At 48.1% G+C, this 17,446-nt stretch overlaps 1 long non-coding RNA gene and 1 pseudogene across 2 annotated transcripts; one reads left to right on the top strand and one right to left on the bottom strand.

The window, feature by feature from the left end:
- Positions 1-502: 502 nt before the first annotated feature.
- On the top strand, positions 503-10,333 carry LOC149520864 (uncharacterized; annotated as a pseudogene).
- Positions 3,999-10,289, bottom strand: LOC142827257 (uncharacterized). 2 transcript variants are annotated; one of them, XR_016348253.1, is made up of 4 exons: positions 9,834-10,289; positions 9,304-9,382; positions 5,658-5,803; positions 3,999-4,458 (listed from the first exon to the last, which is right to left on the bottom strand). It is a non-coding gene; the product is annotated as an uncharacterized LOC142827257 (long non-coding RNA). The 2 variants fall into 2 exon arrangements; XR_016348252.1 differs by lacking the exon at positions 3,999-4,458 and having other exon boundaries at positions 5,008-5,803; positions 9,834-10,156.
- Positions 10,334-17,446: the final 7,113 nt, after the last annotated feature.

The raw sequence follows: 17,446 nt of genomic DNA on the forward strand, positions 1-17,446 counted from the left end.
TTTCCACTTAAGTAACTGTTTTCTGTTGTGAACAATTCTCAGGGAAATCTTGAGGAAAAAAATTGCAAATGTTTTGGCATACATAAGGAGTAACACGTATCCTGAAGGAATGAATAAGGCAGGCAGACTGAACCTGTGTCGATTTGCTGTCAATTTTTCTTTGGAAGGCAAGGAATCCTTTTTTCCCCCCATATAATACTGACACATTACACTGGAAACTTCAGCCTGTAAATGATGGTCCTGATGTCCCAACACTGGGATTATTTGGAGTGTTAACCTTACCTTCAATAGGACTGGGATCAGGATCATTAGCTTTATTCAAATTTTCCAGAAAATTTCCTTTGCTATCTATGCAACAAACGTATTAGGCAGTTACATGAGAAATGAGTATAAATTCTACTGTTACCAAAAAACCCTATGACTTTGCTTCATTTCTTAAGTATGTTATCCAGTGTGCTGCAAGCACCACCAACAATCACTATACATTCACTGAGCAATGATTTCTAATTTAAAAAACAAAAGAACAGCTAGTCCTAACCATACACTGAAATTCCCCCCTTGTACTCAAGCCATTACGAACAATACTGTATGTAAAGGTCTTTGATATGCATATGCCTTATAATTCATGAATAGCTTTGCAAATAACTGGTCATAGCTTAAATGCGACACTTGATTTCATCATCATGTCTCCCTCATTGGCAGATTAGCCACTGACTACTGGGCCCAGGCCGGGGGGGCGCACGCGGGAAGCCTTCCCACATCACCCCTAATCCAGCTCTGGCAGAAGCCACAGGGCAGTAGGGGGAGCCCCTATGCCCGACCCCATCTCCAGCAGAAGTGCTGGGTGGGGCAGGAGAAGCTCCACCACCTCGCTCCTGGTCCTCTAAAGAAGCTGCCAAACCCCCACCGCAGCCCTGAGACTGGAGGTGTTCTCACTCCCTGGTATAGCCCTGGGGCTGTGACACATGGACTGAGCTTTTCCGGTCCTGGGGCTGTGTGGGAGAGGGAGGTGGGTGGGAAATGAGGAAAGGAGTTGTGGGGCAATCAGAGTGGCAGGGAGCCTAGGTAGAACATGGCTGGGATCCTGGGGAAGAGGCTGAAAGGGGTAGGACCATGGGTGGTGCAGCAGGCAGGCAGGGTGGGTAGGGGCACAACAATTGCTCTGGCCCAGGGCCCTGAGAAACCTTCGTCATCCTCTGTGCTCCCTGTTCTATGATCAACAGAGGGGACATTATTCCATTCTGCAAAAGGAAGAAAGGTTGTCGTTGTGCATACCATGAAAGAAGCCCTGCAACTCTTTGAAAGGTTGCATGACAGTCTATTGGGTGGACATCTAGGAATATTCAAAACAAGGAATACACTGACATCAAAATACTATTGGCCAGGGATGACAAAAGACATTGCCGATTGGGTATGTAAAGTAATGAAACTAAATCATGAATAATGCTATTTACAATTGAAATACAAGTTCAAAATGTATAAAAACTATAAAAATATTTGGTGTGCAAATGTGAACTCTATTCCCTTGCAATACTATTTCCATAACAAAATGGTAATGTGGTCCTATTATTCCATCCAAACTAGGTTGCACAATGTCTAACTTGCCAGAAACAGGGAAAGGAATTTAATCTGGATACCACCTTGAGAAGCATAAAGGTGAATTTATTTATCATTTGTGACAAAGCTCTGTCCTTATCTCAGTGGATCCCACAGTTCCTGGCAGATTTTGCTAGCCTCAGAGGCTCACTGTGACCTGCCACATAGCCCTTCTCTCTCTAGAGGCAAGGGTCACAGCCTACTGAGCCATTTTCATCATAAGCCAGAAAGGGAGATGAGGAGAAGCCACCCTCCCTCACCCAGTCTCTGTTGTCTCCCAGTCTCAGTGATTAATTGTAGAGGGGAGGGGGGAGCCCAGACCCACCCTCTACTCTGGGCTCCAGCCCAGGGACCCTAATAGTAGTAGCTATGGCAGCTGACTTTTTGGAAATAGGACATGTACAATTCCCTGGGCCACTTCCCCACAGCAGGCCCCACTCAATATCTCCTTCACCGTTACCTCACAGCCTCCTTGCACCTGATCTGGTTTGTACTGCTTAGTTTTCCCAACAACACAGCTTTCTCCTGCAGCAGCTAACACACACCCAGCTGACTAACTGGGAGGCTTTTAACTACTTTCAGCCAGCCCCTAATTGGCTTCAGGTGTCCCAATCAACCTAGCTGTCTCCCCTGCCCTCTTGAAAGATCTAAATTGGCCCCAGGTGTCTTAATTGACCTGGAGCAGCTGCCATTTACTTATCCTGGTAACAGGGATTTGTTTAGCCTGGGGCTAATATATCTGTCTCCCACTACTTTTCTGTAGCCATCTGGCCTTGCCCGGTCACACATTATACATTGTTATTACTGCTATACAATGAGGCCTTGAGTATGAAGCAAGTGCAATGCATACAAGTGGCACAGCATAGTGCAGCAATGACCTCTACTGGTCCTTTGCACTGGCCTGAGATATTTCTTCAGCTTTACTCTTATATTGTTTTTCCTAACCCATCCCCATACTTCTTTTTGTGTTTGTTTTTCCTTTCTTTCTTTTTCTTCTGTTTTTAAAAGTGGGCTTTACATTCTGATTCTGTGGCTGTTGTAACCATATTACACTGTGTACTCTGCTTAGGAGATATGGGTTTATTGAGAACATTTAGTAAGAAAAATGTGAAGCATGACTGTAACTGGTACCCTTGCATATAGGTCACTCGGATCTGGGAATTGGTGGGAATGGATTTAATAGGACCATTACCAGTAACAAAGGATGGATACCGGTATATACTGACAGCCATAGATTATCTTTCAAGATGGGTGGAAGCCTTTCCACTTAGAAGTAAGTCAGCATCTGAGGTCACAAACAGCATGTACAAAATGGTTCTTCAACATGGATGCCCACAGCGGATAATGACAGATCTTGGTCCTGAATTCAATAATAAGGTAATAATTTTTTTTCAGATTATTTTCACTATATAGTCAACCTCACCATCAGGTCACAGATAGCTGACAGTGAACATGGGTTTCATGGCCCCTGTGATTTCTTTATTAAAAGCACATTGTTCTCAAACAGTTGTCAAGAACAATCACCATACTGTTTTTGATAAACTGCTGTTAGTCACTGTCACGGTTGCTATAAAAATGTTTTGGGGTGTCTTTATATCTATCAAAAAACCCACAACAACTTGCTTCCAATAGTAATATTAAAAGATGGGCTATTCATGTTGCTAATTACACATAAAACTAATGGCAAATAGGCAAAGGAGCATTCCTTAAGACAAGTCTGTATGTAAGTTTATGGTGTAACTTATTTTCTTCCAGTTTAACCAGTATATTTGCCAAAGATTGGGAATAGAACGTAGCTTCACCAGCCCGTACCATCCACAAACCAATGGCTTGGTTGAAAACGCTAATAAATCCATCAAAAGGTAAGTGAATGGGTGTCAATATTACAGTAATAAAGGCAAGTAGAGTGTGCTATGCCAGAAGATGCAACTTGCTAAAAAATCTTCAAAATCAATGTGTTACATTGAAAGTCTTTTTGATTATGTATAATCTGTTTCAGTCAAGAATATACGTGCGCTTTTTTTTTCCAACAAGCAAATCAATGAGCATTTCTTACAGAGCATTGCGGAAGATGGTTGATGACAATGGGAGTAATTGGGATGAATTACTTGAGCCCATTTTGTTTTCTTTGCGAACTAAAGTACACACAACAACAAAAATGTCACCCTTTCAACTAATGTTTTGTGATGACCCAGTGTTTCCAGAAGAAGTCTCAGAGAATTACATGGTAAGTGTACGTTATTACCAGCAGCTTTCATGTACACATGTCATTCAGCATGTCTTCATTATACGAATACAACCCCTTCTCCATTTGTTTACAAAGATCCCAGATATGAATAAATTTGGGGAAGATTTCTGCAGAGTACAGCATAGATATGAAATCGAGACATGATGCTGACATTGCACTGGCTCTAAGTAACATTCTTCTTCGAGTAGTGTCCCCGTGGGTGCTCCACTGTAGGTGAAGGGTCGCCCTGAGCCTCAGATCGGAGCTTTCTATAGCAGTTTCCCCTGTTGAGTCACGCATGCCCAGGAGGCGTCTCGAGCCCTTGCCGCCTCCTGAGGAGCGTGACTCATCCCCCCTCCCTTTCAGTTCCTCTTCAACCGCCCTCGCCTGCGGACGGAGCAAACAGGAGCTCCCTGTCAGACTCTCTGACTACCTTTTTTCTCCCTAGTTTAGTTATAGTTCTTTCCCCTGATATCCAAGTTACCTTCCCTGTTTCTTTTTAAAAAAAAAAAAAAAAAGAAGAAAAAGAATTTTTAGTAATAAGGGAAATACACTTACCTAACCCCCCCCTCCCCCCTCGGGGGGGCTTGAATCACCTCAGACCGGGTCTCAGAGATACCGGAGTTTTCACAGCTCTTTAACACAGAGAAGAAAGAACAGATTAAAAAAAAAAAAAAAAAAGAAACCAACACGGACTGACGACAACAGCAGGAACACTAAAATAAATACAAAAAAAAAAAAAAAAAAAGCTTAAAGAGGAGAGAACCAGACATGTCCGCCTCCTCAGGCTTTAAGAAGTGCGACCAATGCCGGGACCCTATGCCGGCTTCGGATGGTCATTCAAAATGCATTCGCTGTTTGGGGGAATCTCACTCTCCCCACAGCTGCACTCATTGTAATTCCCTCACGGCGAGAGCCAGGAAAGACCGTGAGCTCCGCCTAAGAATGATCCTATTCGAAAAAGCCTTGCAGCCCGCAGAACAGCCGGGAACGCGCCAAGAGCCTCCCCCTCTCTCCAGAACCGAGCTGAGGGGTAGAGCCTCACCATCCTGCTCCTTATCAGCCTCCTCCTCTCCTAAACATGGAGGAGAGGCACACCAGACTGGGAGGACGCCCGCCACAAAGGCTTCGGGGCGATCCTCCCACTCCGCGCCGGCATCGGGGCACACCACTGCTGAGCGGCCCCGGGAGCGTTCAAAACAGCCGGCACGGCAAGAAAAGCCGGCGCCGAAGCAAACCGCGGTGCCGCTTCAAACAGCGGCACCGCTTTCAACTGCACAGCCTTCCGCGGCGCCGAAAGCCACAGCGATCCTTAAAGCTACGGTGCCGACTAAAACCACGGCACCGCAGCAGAGTGACCCACAGCCCAAACGCCCGGCACCACCTCCAGATAAGCAGCAGGATGCTGCACTAACGCTGCCACAGCAAACTGACAGGCAGCCAGACGACACTGCTATGGAGCAGAGCCAGCAAGAAGCTCTCTCACACAGCAGTCTTTCTGCTCAGTGTCTGCCTTCCACATCCTACTCACCTGGGAAGTCCCTATCACGGCTATCCCCTCCCAGGTCTACACCAATCTTATCCGGCCGAGACGCTCCCCTTCCTGAGGATAATCACCACACATCTTATTCCTCGAGGCACCCATCACCTAGGCAATCTCGCTTTTATGACTACGGAGCCCCACCACAACAGAACCCATGGCACCCGTACTGGCCTTACCCACCCCCACCTTATCCGCAATGGGGACCCTGGGAACACTGGGAATCACGTGGACAACGCTCCCCAATTCACTCCACTCCATCCCGGAGAAGCTTATCTCGGCCGCAGTCCCTACCTCCAGCAACTCTTTCGGATGAGGAGGTGGACCGAATCTCTGACAATGAATCAGACACTCACTCAATAAACGTCACACATTCTGATGCTCCCGATATACAATCAGATGAAGCCGTAGTTCCATCAGATTCTGCACCAATTGACGACCTAAAACAATTCCAAGATCTATTCAAGAGGGTTGCAATAAGCCAGAATGTTTCCCTGCAGGAGGTCCAGAGGAAACAATACCAACTGCTAAAGAATCTCCATCCCACATTACATAGCAAGATTGCCCTCCCTATAGACGAGGCAATAATGGAGACCTCGGAAGACCTCTGGAAAACACCTGCATCCATTCAACCAACGAATAAAAGAATCGATAGGAAGTACTTTGTCCCATCAAAAGACAACGACTTTCTTTTCACACACCCACAACCCAACTCGTTAGTAGTGGATTCAGCGCAACAACGTGCAAAGATCCCACAATACAAGTTGGGCAACGCAGACAAGGACCACAAAAAGCTGGACTCCTTTGGCAAGAAGGTATACTCCTCTTCCACCTTACAACTCAGAATATCGAACTACTCTGCTCTTTTAGCAAATCATGACTTTGACAATTACTCAAAACTGGGAGAGCTGATACCACATCTCCCCGAGTCTAAAAGATCCATCCTGAAAACAATAGTTCATGAGGGCCATATGATCGCCCGCACTGCTCTTCAAACCGCAATGGATGTTGCTGACACCGCAGCCCGAATTACAGCTACAGCGGTAGTCATGCGTAGAACCTCTTGGCTCCAGTCATCAGGAGTTCCCCGCGATCTCCAGCCTAAAGTAGAGGATCTGCCATTCGACAAGCACAAACTATTTGCAGCCACTACGGATGAAATACTCCATAACAGCAAAAATTCCAAGTCTACACTCCGCACGTTGGGCATGTGCACGCAGCCCTATAGACGCGGACGATACACCCCATATAACTCATACAACCGATACCGATATGGGCAATATAATAGATCACAGAGGCCCTATGAAGACACTAGACCAAGGCAACGAGGTCCCAGAAGACGCCACAACCAGGCCCGCCCACCAACTACCCAACCATCTAAACAGCAAATTTGAAGATTTGGTCGAGGGCCTGCGACACCCTGCTTACGATCTAGCACTACCCCAACATGGCCATCTGTTCACCCATCGTTTGCGCCCATTCCTTCCTCAATGGGAGTCCATAACATCGGACCGCTGGGTTTTGGAAATCATTCGAGTGGGCTACACCATCCCTTTCACCTCTATCCCCCCTACCCTTCCCCCTATCCCGTCCCTCTTCAGGGACCACTCTCACGAGACCCTTCTGAAACAAGAAATCGATCGACTCCTCCTCATCGGAGCAGTAGAAAGGGTACCCCGAGAGTTCCACGGGAGAGGGTTTTACTCGAGCTATTTCTTAACCGAAAAACGAACAGGGGGCTGGAGACCTATATTGGACCTCCGCAAACTGAACAAATTTCTCAAGAAACAACATTTCAAGATGGTCACACTCTCCACAATCATTCCTGCGCTAGATCAAGGGGACTGGTTTGCAGCCCTCGACCTCCAAGATGCCTATTTCCATATAACCATCCACCCCTCCCACAGACGTTACCTGCGCTTCATGTTGGGACCAGACCACTTCCAGTACAGGGTTCTCCCCTTCGGCCTCTCATCAGCCCCGAGAGTATTTTCGAAGGTACTGGCTGTCGCGACGGCATATCTCAGACGACAAAACGTCATCATATTTCCCTATCTAGACGACTGCCTCCTAAAGGGATCCTCGTACGCCGAAACAGCCTCTATGATACAGACGACCACGACCCTCCTCAGTCGTCTAGGCCTTCTAATCAACCAAGACAAGTCAACGCTGTATCCAGTTCAAGACATAGAGTTCATTGGTGCACGCCTGGACTCAGTGACAGCCCGGGCATACCTACCTCAACAACGTTTTGCAACTATGCAAGAAATTATAAATGGGATGCTTACAGTTCCTACCACCACAGTACTTACATGCCTCAGACTAATGGGCCACATGGCTTCCACCACCTATGTAGTCCACCATGCTCGCCTGCACTTTCGATGTCTTCAACTCTGGATGGCAACCGTTTATATCCCATCACGGCACCCTCGAAACAAAACGGTTACTATCCCACCAGACGTGCTGGGATCCTTACGATGGTGGACAGTGCCAAGCAATCTCTTGACAGGGGTTCCGTTCCAACAAACCGAACCCACTATCCAAATCACCACAGATGCTTCCCTGCTAGGCTGGGGGGCACATATGAACGGCCACGAAGTTCAAGGCAGATGGTCCCCAAACGAGAGACACTTACATATCAATCTCCTCGAGTTGAGGGCAGTAAGGAATGCCTGTGCACACTTTGCCTCCGCCATCGCCAATCACACAGTCCGCATCCTAACAGACAACATCTGCACAATGTTCTACATAAACAGGCAGGGTGGAGCCCGCTCCCGCTCTTTATGCGCGGAGACTATTCGCCTGTGGAACTCGTGCATCCGCAACCAAGTCACCCTCATAGCGTCCTACTTGCCCGGGGTGAACAACATCAAAGCGGATTCACTCAGCCGAAACTTCGCTTTGAACCACGAATGGGAGTTACATACGGAGGTGGCGAACTCAATTTTCCACCAGTGGGGATGGCCATCGATAGACCTCTTTGCTTCTACCCAGAACACCAAATGTCCCCAATTCTGCTCACGTGCGGGACTTGGCAAACACTCTCTGGGAGACGCCTTCCTGATCAATTGGACAGCTTCCCTACACTACGCCTTTCCTCCCATACCGCTCATCCCCAGAGTCCTGCGCAAGATCCTGAGGGACAAAGCCCTAGTCATCCTGATTGCGCCATCATGGCCTCGACAAACCTGGTACCCATACCTTCACAGGCTAGCGGTCCAGCCCCCCTACCCGCTACCTTACCGGATAGACCTACTATCTCAGAACAACGGCAAGATACTGCACCCACAACTCAATACCCTGCATCTTCAGGCTTGGCTTCTCTCTGGTTCTCAGAGGTAGAAGATCGCTGTTCCCAGCGAGTAAAGGACATCCTCCTCCAGAGCAGGAGACAGTCTACTCGGAAAACTTACCAACAGAAATGGGCACGTTTCTGTCACTGGTGTCAGCGAGTCAAAATGGAGCCCCGTGCCTCACCATTAGATACCATTCTAGATTACGTTCTGGACCTTAAAGCATCAGAACTCTCTGTCTCTTCCCTAAGAGTACACCTCTCTGCAATAGCAGCATTTCATACACCAGTAGATGGATTCTCCGTTTTCAACCACCCTATTACAAAAAGATTCCTCAAGGGACTCCAGAATGTATACCCACCACATAGGACTCCACCCCCCTTGTGGGACCTAAATCTTGTTTTGAACTACCTCACCAGACCTCCCTTTGAGCCACTGGCAACAGTGCCACTTCCTTTCCTTTTTATGAAGGTCTGTTTCCTCCTAGCCATCACCTCAGTAAGGAGGGTGAGCGAACTTGGAGCGTTAATGTCAGAACCTCCTTACACAATTTTCACAAAGGATAGGGTCATACTTAGACCCCACCCCACGTTTTTGCCAAAGGTCGGTACAGAATTCCATATTAACGAACCGATCGTGTTACCTACCTTTTTCCCAAAACCGCACTCGTCGCAGACAGATGCCACTCTGCACACCCTGGACATCCGGAGGGCTCTGGCCTTCTTCCTAGAAAGAACAAAACCATTCCGTAAATCTGAAAGACTTTTTATCTCCATCGCTGAATGATCCAAAGGCACACCGATATCATCTCAACGAATCTCAAAATGGATATCTACATGCATAATTAAGTGCCACTCTCTGGGCAATAGACCGCTGATATGCCCACCAAGAGCACACTCTACTCGAGCCACGGCTGCCTCCACAGCCTTTCTGAGCAATGTCCCCCTAAGAGACATTTACCGGGCAGCGACATGGTCTTCAGATCATACCTTTGCTAAACATTACGCCATTCTTCCACAACTTAAGAGTGACTCAGCAGTTGCCACGGCAGTGCTCTCCACCACTGCCAAACACTGACTCCGGCTCCCTCCAACCATATACTGGATACTGCTTTGTAGTCACCTACAGTGGAGCACCCACGGGGACACTACTCGAAGAAGAAAAGGGAGTTACTCACCTTGTGCAGTAACGACTGTTCTTCGAGATGTGTGTCCCCGTGGGTGCTCCACGACCCTCCCTACCTCCCCTCTGCTCGGAGTCGAAATTACTCGGGCGGAGACGAGGAACTGAAAGGGAGGGGGGATGAGTCACACTCCTCAGGAGGCGGCAAGGGCTCGAGACGCCTCCTGGGCATGCGTGACTCAACAGGGGAAACTGCTATAGAAAGCTCCGATCTGAGGCTCAGGGCGACCCTTCACCTACAGTGGAGCACCCACGGGGACACACATCTCGAAGAACAGTCGTTACTGCACAAGGTGAGTAACTCCCTTTTTCTAAAGCACAAGAAAAACGACAAAGACATTATGCTAAAAGAAAGACTTCTAAATATGGGGAAATAACATTTGATGTTGGGGACTGTGTTCTGTTACTGAATGCTAGAAAGAGAACAAGAAAAGGAGGAGTACTGGAACCTACCTGTGACGGCGCGTTGGGGGTCCCCCGTCTCCTGCACCCCAAAATGGCACAAACAGACTCCACCAGCCAGTAGAATTGAGGGTGGTTTATTGCTCCTCCAGGACACAGCACAGCACAGATGTAATCTGGTTACAGGAACTGGGGCTAAGAGGCCTCAGTGCCCCCTTGAGATGGGGGGATCCCAGCCCCCCTCCCCAGTTCCTTCTTCCCTGCTTTTCAGCCAGGAACTCACTCCCCCTCTCCAAGCCCTGCCCCCAGCCAGGGCAGCATCCACCTCCCTTTGTTTCTCCCCATAGGGGGTTGGCTGGTTCAACCGGTATGGAGTCACCTTTGCATAGTGAGGTTTTCCCTGCTGGGTCTTGCTCCAGACAGCAGAGGTCACCACAGCCCAGCAAGTACCCCCACTACGTCACACTACCTATTGGGGACCATACAAAATTACGACTGTTGAGGGTAAGAGTGAAATTACAAACCATGTCAGGAAAACTGTTAGGAACCATGTACAGCATCACACATTTAAAACCATTTAAAGAGCCACCAACATTAGCTGCTGAAAGCACATCAGAGGAAAACATCGGAACTGAAATTGCAGTTGGTAACACTGAACCAGAAACACCCTCAGAAGAGATTCGAAAAATGGATGGCACTGTATCTCACAAGTCTCATGATAGCACAGTGAAAAACATAGAGGTCACAGCAATGGAAGAAGAGGATGTAGGGCAGGATGTTTCAAGCAATGATACAATTGATGGTGATTACATGCTTATGGAGGATGGGGAAGACAGACAATGGTTTCTGAAAGGTAATTGGTTACCACACCTTTCTTAAACAGGTTTTTAACATAGTTCCATTTATGAAGTATGTTAAAGTAGGTTTTTCATGTACAAAGTGGCGGCATTCACAGTAGTAAACCAGAGAAAAAGGAGACTGTATTACCATGCATGTAATGAGTGTTACTTTTTTTTCTAGTCAAATTTGTAATGACTGGCAAACACAGAGAGAGACTGGAGGCCAAAGTGAGAAATATCAAATTGTATGGCTCTTCATTTCATTGCCTGAAGCCAAGAAGCTGGATAAGTGATGAGGCTTTCTTGCTGTGAGCTGAGCTTGTGTTTGTGAGTGAGGGTTGGTGTGTGTTCTTTTTTGTTTTTAGTTTATTTATTTATTTATTTATTTATTTATTTATCCCCTGTGTTTGAGAGTGAGGCTTTTTTTTCCCCCACCTCCCCCTCCCCTTGATGGAGTTTGTGCTGTGATTGGCAGGTGGAAACTGTTGACTTCTAATTAAAGTTTGAATTCTAGAAGCCTCTGCTGATTGGCTGAGCCTTGGTAGGGGGAGGGGCTTTATAAGGCAGTGGGCAAGCAACCAAGGAGCTTGTGAACAGGTGAGTGCTAACAGGGAGTTTAGAGAGGGAGTTTGGAAGGGGAGAGGGAAGGGCGGGAGGTTCTCTTGCCTTTCTTTTAAATCCCTTCTCCAGGACAGCAGCGATGGTTGGTGATGGGTCTGCTGTTGTTACCTGCACAGCGTGTGCCATGTTTGTCTTCCTCCCAGAAGAAAGAAGGGATTTCATCTGCACCAAGTGCAAGCTGGTCGACATTTTGGAAGAAAAAATTAGAGGACTGGAGGCCCAAGTGTCGACCCTACGCTCGATCAGAGAGGATGAAGACTTCCTCGACAGAAGGCAGCGTTTAATCTTACAAGCACGGCAGGCGGAAGAGCTGGAGAGGGCAGTATGTGACCAAGAAGAGAACTGGCAGCATGTAACTTCTAGAAGGGGGAAAAGGCCAGCACGGGAATCCCCCGATGCTATAGAGGTAAGCAATCGCTTTCAAGCTCTCTCCACAGGCTCTGCAGTGCTGAAAGCCCTGGAAGGGACCTCACAAGGAAGAAACCGCAAGGGAACACCATCTACTGGAAGGCATGGGATGCGTAGTCCTAGGGATGGGGGTTCCATGGCCACCACCCCCAAAAGGAAACGATGGGTGGTGGTGGTCGGGGACTCCCTCCTAAGAGGGACTGAACCATCCCTCTGACGCCCGGACCTGGAATCTCGAGAGGTGTGCTGCTTACCGGGAGCTCGCATTCAAGATGTCACTGAGAGGCTTACCAAGCTGATCAAACCTTCGGATCGCTACCCCTTCCTGCTTCTCCACGTGGGAACTAATGATACGGCCAAGAATGATCTTGAGTGTGTTACTGCGGATTATGTAGCGCTGGGAAGAAGGATCCAAGAATTCGGAGCACAAGTGGTGTTCTCGTCCATCCTCCCTGTTGAAGGGAAAGGACTGGGCAGGGATCATCGAATTGAGGACGTAAATGCGTGGTTGCGCAGATGGTGTGTCAGAGAGGGCTTTGGTTTCTTCGACCATGGGACTCTGTTCCGGGCACAAGGATTGTTAGGAAGAGATGGGATCCACCTAACGAAGAGAGGAAGGAGCATCTTCGCGGGCAGGCTTGCAAACCTAGTGAGGAGGGCTTTAAACTAGGTTCGTCGGGGGACGGTGACCAAAACCCTGAGGGGAGTGGGAAAGTCGGATACCGGGAAGAAATGCAGAGAGGAAGGGGCAAGAAAGGAGGACCCCTGTTTCGAATGGAGAAGATAGGGCAATCAACTGGTTATCTGAGGTGTTGAGTCTTGCCCACATGCTCAGGGTTTAGCTGATCGCCATATTTGGGGTCGGGAAGGAATTTTCCTCCAGGGTAGATTGGCAGAGGCCCTGGAGGTTTTTCGCCTTCCTCTGTAGCATGGGGCACAGATCACAGCTGGAGGATTCTCTGCATCTTGGGGTCTTCAAAGTATTTGAAGGCTTCAATATCTGAGATCTAGGTGAGAGGATTATTCTAGGAGGGGTGGGTGAGATTTTGTGGCCTGCACTGTGCAGGGGGTCAGACTAGATGATCATAATGGTCCCTTCTGACCTTAAAGTCTATGAGTCTGAGTGTTTGTACACTAATGCGAGAAGCCTGGGCAACAAACAGGAAGGACTGGAGGCCCTGGCCCAGACCAAGAAATATGATTTAATTGGGATAACACAGACTTGGTGGGATGACTCGCATGACTGGAGCGCTGTCATGGAAGGGTATAGACTGTTCAGGAACAACAGGCAGGGGAGAAAAGGAGGAGGAGTTGCACTATATGTAAGAGAGCACTACGATTGCTCTGAACTCCAGTATAAAGAGGGAGAAAAACCTGTTGAGAGTCTATGGGTTAAGTTTAAAGGAGCAAACAACAGCAGTGATGTTGTGGTTGGTGTCTGCTACAGGCCACCGAATCAGGTGGATGAGGTAGATGAGGCTTTCTTCGGACAACTGAGAAGCTTCCGGATCACAGGCCCTGGTTCTCGTGGGGGACTTTAATCACCCTGACATCTGCTGGGAAACCAATACAGCAGTACACAGGCAATCCAGGCAGTTTTTGGAGAATGTTGGGGATAACTTCTTGACACAGGTGCTGAAGGATCCGACCAGGGGCCATGCGCAGCTTGACCTTCTGCTCACAAACAGGAAGGAACTAATAGGGGAAGTGGAGGTGGGTGACAACCTGGGAAGCAGTGATCATGAGATGGTAGATTTCAGGATCCTGGCCAAAGGAAGAAAAGAGAGTAGTAAAATACACACCCTGGACTTCAGAAAAGCAGATTTTGACTCCCTCAGAGATCTGATGGGCAGAATCCCCTGGGATGCTCACATGAAGGGGAAAGGAGTCCAGGAGAGCTGGCAGCATTTTAAAGAAGCCTTATTGAAGGCACAGAAAGAAACCATCCCGACGCGTAGCAAGAGAGGCAAACATGGTAGGAGACCAGACTGGCTTACAGGGGAAATCCTTGGTGAACTTAAGCACAAAAAGGAAGCTTACAAAGAGTGGAAACTTGGACAAATGACCAGGGAGGGGTTTAAATGTAGAGCTCAAGAATGCCAGGGGGTTATCAGGAAGGCGAAAGCGCAAATGGAATTGCGACTGGCTAAGGATGTGAAGGATAACAAGAAAGGTTTCTACAGGCATGTTAACAAGAAGAAGGTGATCAGAGAGGGTGTGCGGCCCCTACTGGATGAAGGAGGTAACCTAGTGACAGATGATGTGGGGAAGGCTGAAGTACTCAATGCTTTCTTTGCCTCTGTATTCACGGACAAGGTCGGCTCCTGGACTTCTGCGCCAAGTAACGCAAGATGGGATGAAGATGGACAGCCCGTGGTGGGTAAAGAACAGGTTAGGAACTATTTAGAAAAGCTAAACGTACACAAATCCATGGGTCCGGACTTAGTGCATCCGAGGGTACTGAGGGAGTTGGCAAATGTCATTGAGGAGCCTTTGGCCATTATCTTTGAAAAGTTGTGGAGATTGGGAGAAATCCCGGATGATTGGAAAAAGGCAAATGTAGTGCCCATCTTCAAAAAAGGGAAGATTGCAAGATTACAACAATCTTTATACTCTCTTAACTTCCCAAAAGTTCACACCCTGCTTCATACAAACTGCACTTTCTCACAGTTTCAACACAGCATTCTTGAAGGTCATTGACTCGGGCAGATGTTGTTATTGTTGGCTCAGGACTCTTGATTACGCGCGTTCCCGCTGACTCTTGGACCGTCTCCCAAGGTCTGCAGCTTTTCTTGGTTTTGTTTTTAGGATGCCCTGTCATGCGGTCAATGCACTAAGCTTGTTGGTTCTCTACATCTCCCCCTCTTTTATACAAAGCAATACCATTAATAAGTAACATTGTCATTACACGAGCCTCAACTTTCTGAGCAGAACGAATACAAGAAAAAAGTAAAGAAAGAATTATAAAAAGCACAATAAGAAGCCCACTAGCAAGTCCAATAAACACCCACATGCGCAAATTTAATCCAGAAAACCACGTAGTAGGATTAAGCCAAGATAAATCAGATTGCAAAGTAGCAAAAACCTTTTGCGTGGTTAATTCTTGCAATTGCTGAATTTGGTTCTTTAATTGAACATGCAAAGAATTAACATGAGAACGTAAAGAAACATCAAAGGCACCCTGTAAATGGTGTTTAACAAGGTTCCAATCATGAACTGATGAATTCCAGGGGAGGGATGTCACACAGAGACCTCCCGCAGTGTGCTCCCAATCACAGTGCAGAGACAACCTAGTCTTTAAGGCTGCATGCCTATCACCAAGCCAAATGACTGCGGCTTCTAGGGCCTCAAGCCGCGCCAATATCTCTTCATCAATGGTCTCCTGCGTTTGGAACTCCCGTGTAACGTTTGTTAGAGCTTCCCCTACCATTTTTGCAGTCTTAACCGACTGAGTTAAAGAGGCAATAGCAGCAGTGGCAGAAGCAAGAATAATAATTGCCGACATGAGAGCAAAAATCAGCCACCCCAAAAATCGCTTTGTACGTCTACGAGTGTTAGTAATCTCCTCCTGCAGCAACCTTGTAAGATGGCCAAAACCACTATCTCCTTCCCAGTCTCGTGTGAGATTAACAGGAATCCATAACTCAGGGCGTCGTCGAAGAGGGAACACAAAGGTTACATTATCACTCATGGAAATGCAGGTCGTGAGGGCCCCAATCCACAACCGTGCCAAATTCGCCCCGGAGTACCAGGGGGCTGCGTCCACGACATGCCTGCCAAACTGGTGCCGCGTCTGCTGATATCCTCTTTATCATGCAGCGGGGCAAATCAGGGGCGTACGGCTCCCAAGAGTCATTGTCGCTTCCATGCATCCCGGGAATGCTCAGTAATGTATAGTTAACCCTTCTGTCGTGCTCCCGCGCCACTAGGTGCAACTGTGGCTGCACGGGCACACAACCTGAGTCATGAAGGGTAGAAAAGCAAAGCGGTGGGAGGTCAGTGACAAAGGTGACATTGGTAACATTAACGACCTCGGTTTCTTGCTCCGCTGTAGGGGGTATCCACACTCCTCCTACCCAATCGGTACCATTGTTACTGATGGGCGGTGAGGGATCCCACCACGTCACAGGCCTGAATACGGGGGGATCAATGATGTGCGCCCAATACAAATGTGCTGTCGCAATATGCACACAGAAACCGCTCCACAGGAACCACAGAAATGCAGTGGTGACCGTCATGGATTTGTCGCTATGGATCAGCAGCGGTCCCTTCATTCTCGAGTTGAATCTCTTGCGCTGATGGCTTACCAATCCTGGCTGGCTTAACAAATCGCACAGGAAGCCAATAGGGACCTGAAGGAAGAGAAACACAGGCATACCCACGTCCCCACGTGATTAATGGTACGGGACCTTGCCACTGTCTGGATTCCAGGTGTCTGTAGTAAACCTGTGGCCGCTCCGGTCACGCAGAGTCTTGCCCAAAGTGGCGCTGTGCTGCTGTGAAAGACAAATCAGAAAGATTTAAAAAGTTTAACACATACATAGCTTTGTTCAAACGCTCCTGTGGGGTCATTCCCACTGGATTCCCCCCTTTTTTTTTTCTTGGTTCATTAAAAGCATAAACACATTTGAACTATATAGGTTATAACTGCTAGTTTTAAAAACAAGATTAAGCATAAGCTCAACATGAATTGTTTGTCCAGCCTCATGCTGGCTGTTCTTCAGGACTTCGTAGTTTGCTTCACCTATCGCTGGCAGGTTCTTCTGGGCCGCAGCTGGTACCTTGGCCTTGGTGTCTCAGGTTTGTCTGCTTCTGGACCTGGGTCTCCGGTACCAAGCCTGCGTTGATCTCTGTCTACTTCTGGACCTGGGTCTCCGGTACCAGGTCTGCGGTGATCCCCCGTCTGCTTCTGGACCTGGGTCTCCGGTACCAGGTCTGCGGTGATCCCCGTCTGCTTCTGGACCTGGGTCTCCGGTACCAGGTCTGCGGTGCTCCTTGTTAGGGCCAACTTCTGTAGGGGCCGGAACCGGTTTGCAGTGGGATGCGTGGATCCAGGCGGGCAATCCTTCGCACTTTACAGCAGTATGGGTGGTCAGAAGGACGTGGTAGGGACCTTTTCACCTGGGTTCCAGGGCAGTCTTCCGCTGGTGAACTTTCACGCAAACCCAGTCTCCTGGTTGTAGTTTATGGCACGGCTCCGTCGGGTCCTCCTGGAAGGTGTGCTTAACCTGTGAATGATAGGACTGTACACACCTCATAAGTTCCTGACAATACTTGACTATGCTTCCTTTAACGAGTGTGGCATCAGCCAGGTTAATTTTGGGTTGCTTAACAATTT

This window comes from Pelodiscus sinensis, chromosome W (genome assembly GCF_052426305.1).
Source record: "Pelodiscus sinensis isolate ZL-2025 chromosome W, ASM5242630v1, whole genome shotgun sequence".
Lineage (NCBI taxonomy): Eukaryota > Metazoa > Chordata > Testudines > Trionychidae > Pelodiscus > Pelodiscus sinensis.